The sequence below is a fragment of the Arachis hypogaea genome, chromosome 18, assembly GCF_003086295.3.
Source record: "Arachis hypogaea cultivar Tifrunner chromosome 18, arahy.Tifrunner.gnm2.J5K5, whole genome shotgun sequence".
Classification (NCBI taxonomy): domain Eukaryota; kingdom Viridiplantae; phylum Streptophyta; class Magnoliopsida; order Fabales; family Fabaceae; genus Arachis; species Arachis hypogaea.
The window spans coordinates 107,297,879-107,302,231 of record NC_092053.1 but is presented as its reverse complement, the minus strand read 5'-3'; the positions used below and the strand labels follow the sequence as shown (position 1 = coordinate 107,302,231).

At 33.3% G+C, this 4,353-nt stretch overlaps 1 long non-coding RNA gene across 1 annotated transcript; it reads right to left on the bottom strand.

Annotated features, from left to right (window-relative positions):
- Positions 1 to 638: 638 nt before the first annotated feature.
- Positions 639 to 1,659, bottom strand: LOC112772075 (uncharacterized). Its single transcript, XR_003187354.3, has 2 exons — positions 1,347 to 1,659; positions 639 to 930 (listed from the first exon to the last, which is right to left on the bottom strand). It is a non-coding gene; the product is annotated as an uncharacterized lncRNA (long non-coding RNA).
- Positions 1,660 to 4,353: the final 2,694 nt, after the last annotated feature.

The window sequence follows — 4,353 nt, the reverse complement described above, 5'->3', positions numbered from 1 at the left end:
CTTCTGCTTTTCAAATTGTAAATCTTTGAAGGATCATTCACAAGCTCATTAAATGCGAACAGGTATTAAAGATCACAAATAATCAAGGAGGAGATCTTCTCGGTGGAAAATAATTAGGACAAAAGATTTGATTTTATCTTTGAAATTTTGATTCTGTTTGATTTTGAATTTGAATTTAGGTTAGGTTTAGTATTCAAGGAGGAGCCAGACACTTTGTTAGGCACTCCTTTGCAGCCAAGAATTTTACATTTTTCATTTTGAGGATTTCAGAACAAGCATGAGTTTCTATTTCTCCTAAATTAAGGTTAAGAGCTCTGTTAGTTTTATGAATTAATGCAATGGCTTTTCTATTTTAATTTATGCAATTAATTCCTCTTTAAGAATGGTTTTCGTACTTCATCTAAAAAGGGTTGAATGTGTTGGAAAACAATTCATCTCTTAGAAAATTGATTAATTGAATTGAGCTTGAAAACCGATTCTCATGATCTGTAAGTTTTGAAACCGGACTGGTAAGTGACAAAGAATCAACCCAGGCTAAACTCTTATGAATTGTATGGTTTTAAAAATCAGAAACGTTATTCAACTCTTTTCTTGATTAAATGACTAAGGAATTAGCATTTAATTGGGTTAAAGAGAAATTAAATCATCAAGGGATTGTGGTTTAATTACTAAAGATTTTTCATGAAAGAATCATTGCATGATTGGAATAGAAAGTGAAAAGCTTAATTCTGCTGACTAACATCTCTGAAACCTTAATTTTCTCAATTATACATCACTTCTTAACTCACTGTTTGCTTCTGTTTTTGTTCCGATACTTGCTGTTTATGTTTAAATCCATTCAAAACCCTAATTTGCTAGCCTGACTAGATTTATTGATTGAATTTGATTGCTTAATCCTTTGTTCCTCGTAGGATCGACCCAATGTACTTGCTGGTGTTTTGTGAATTGTGAAATCCCGCCATCAATGAGGAGGAAGAAGAAGAATGAGAACCAGAACAAGAATCAGAATATAAATGCACATATACAAATTTAACTTAGTTAGATTTAGTTAACAAAAAAAACTTCTTTATCTCATATTTCTATCTTTAAATACTATTTTAATAGTTTATTTAAATTTATATAAAAATACAATGTTAAAACATCATGTATGTAAAAAGCGAAAGTAGAAGTAACATTATCATCATTTTCCTAGTTAATATTATAGGGATAACAAGAACAATTATTTGTGCAAGAATCGGGGCAAGAATCTTTACGAACATCATCACACTTGCACAACTTCAGATCATCCTCATCATAATCTTGGCAACTACAATTTTTGCAAGATTGATTGCATGAAACATCAATACCTGAACACATGCAAATAAGAGTCGTCTCTTTTTGTGATGAAGAGTAATAACTTGTAGCGCCATTGTTGAACATTTGTGTTGTGATCATGTCTGGATCAAGCTTCTGCTGGTGATGGCGACCAGCTTCAATAGTTGCTGAAAATCCCATCATGATGAGAAACAAAATAACTACCTTTACTAACATATTACTTTCCTCGTATTACCGCTTAACTCAATCATCCTTTCCCCATTTCATTTATAATATTTTCTTGTATGCTATTGAATACGTGAAGAGGTAATATATTACATAACTATACTCTATTCATTGGTCAAATTGAAGAGGCAAATTCCAGAATAATAAAATGAAATTAAAAAAAAAAAAGGGTGAAATGACTACAACTATTCATTGAAAATTAATCTAAATAAAGGTTTATTACACTAATATTATAATAAGAGTCTACTTTTAGGGTTTGTATAAAATGACCACAACAACTTTGTTCGCATTGAATATTGTTAAATTATTATATTTTATTAAATAAAAAAATGATCACAGACTGATATAAAAAAGAGTATTAATTTATTACAATAAATATAGAATATCTTAGTATATAAATAAATATTTTTTTAATATACAATATTTTAAATGACAACATAATTTTTTATTTTTAAATAAATAAATATAAAATATATAAATACTAATTAAGACAAATTATTATGCAACAAAATTTTTATAATATTAAAAAATATATTAAAATGATATTTTAAATGGTAACATAAAAAATATAAAATAATTAAATTTTATATTATATTTTTTTTCAAAGATAGAATATAATATTATTAATTGAAAGATTAAGCAACAAATAGAGTTGGTCCAACTTTGGACAGCACAATAAAAGAAAGCAGAATGAGGCACTCCCACTTAACATATTTTAAAACAACCGAAACTAAAATTCAATAATTACTTCATCCATGTAATGTCCTTGTAGAAAATTCTTCTTCCATCTTATCTACTATAGAAAAAACTTCAAGAGGTGAGAAGCTCTTATCTTCGAAGATTCTCATGTTACGCACTTTCCAAATTTGTCAGAGGGTGAAAGCCATCTTTGCTATTTTCCTGTTTCCTCCATCTTCTCTCATCATCCTTCCGCTCACATGCACCCACCATTTCCAGAATATGCTATCATCTCCTGCCATTTCTGATGGTTGGATCCTTGCCAAACACCATACCTGTCTTGATTGAGGGCAAGAGGCCAAGCAGTGGGTCACCGATTCAGAAGGATTTGGGCATCTATGGCATTATGGCAGAACTGTTGGGAATCAACAGTTCAAGTTCCATCGCAATGGAAGACCATTGTGAAGAGCGCGCCAGAGGAAATTTTTTGCTTTGGGAGGGCATTGGATCCTCCAAAGAGCTCGCCATATTTGTTTCTGCTGACAAATTTCTTGTAGCAGTTCCGGTGGATCGTGGAGCATTCTAAAGGCATAGGTGTAACTAGATTGAACAGAGTACTGTCCATTTCACTCTGCTGGCCAAGTTAGCAAATCCTCCCCTTCGCTTATTAGAGTTTGTAGAATAATCTGTGCAAAGTCTGGCTAAAATGTTGCTTCTATAATATCTCTTTGCCATTGTTTGTTGTGGTCTATTAGCTGTGAAACCCATTGAATTTAGTTGTTGAGAGTAGTATTGTTGTGAATTGATCTAGGATTCACTTATTTTAACCATCTATCCTCAAAGACCCTGACTTTGTCACCTCGTCCTATCTTCCATAGACAGCCTTCTTCGAATATTTTCCGCCCTTCTAAAATACTGCGCCACCCCCATGACGGATTATAGTCTATCTCTACCCTTAGAAAGAAAGTGTATTTAAAGTATCTGCTTTTTAGAACTTTGCTCAATAGAGAGTGAGGTTGAGAGATGATTCTCCAGCCTTATTTTCCTAGCATAGCTAGATTAAAGGCTTTCAAATCCTTGAAATTCAATCCCCCTTGAGTATGAGGTCTATAGATTATATCCCAACTAATCCAGTGTTGTCTTCTTTCATTCTCTTTTTGTCCCTACCAAAATATCATTATCATACGTTGTATTTCCTCTATAAGAGTCTCAAGCAGCTTGAAACATCCCAACGTATATATCGGAATGACAGTGGCTATGGCTTTAATCAATGTTTCTCTGCTGCTTGCTGATAAGAGGGATTTTTTCCAATGTTGTAATTTCTTCGCCACCCGATCTTTAATATAATTGAAGGTTGCTTTCTTCAATCTTTGTATCACTGAGGGCAGACCTAAGTATTTATCTTGGTTCCCAACATGGGGAATGTTGAGAATATCAGATAAATTATCTCGAGCTTCAGGATTGGTATTTTTGCTGAAAAATAAGGATGACTTTTGTAGGTTAACCCCTTGTCCACTCACCTCACTATAAGATTGTAGAATCTTGGCTATGTTAGCACATACTTGGGGTATTGCCTTACCGAATATAATTGAGTCATTTACAAAGAATAGATGGGTAATGTAAGGACATCTGTAGTTCAAATGAATTACAGTAATCTCATTCCTCTGTTCTCCTCTGTGGAGCAGATGGGAGAGTCCCTCTGCACAGAATAAGAATAGATAGGGGAAAAGTGGGTCGCCTTGTCGCAATCCCCTACATGGCTTAAAATAACCATGAGGTTGTCCTTCCACAACAACAAAGTAGGAAACAGTCGTTACACATTCCTTCATCCACTCCACCCACCTTTTACAAAAACCCAATTTCTCCATAATAGCCCAAACGAATTTCCATTCAACCCAGTCGTAAGCTTTGCTCATATCTACGTTCAACGCTAGTTATTCATCCCCAAACCTCTTATTCTTCAAGAAGTGGATAAATTCGTGAGCAATCAATACATTGTCACTAATGAGCCGACCCTTTATAAACGCACTTTGATTATCGCTAATAATTCTATTCATGGTATGTTGTAATCTATGCACTAGAATTTTAGAGATAATTTTATAAAAAACAGTACTAAGACTGATTGGCCTCACCTGG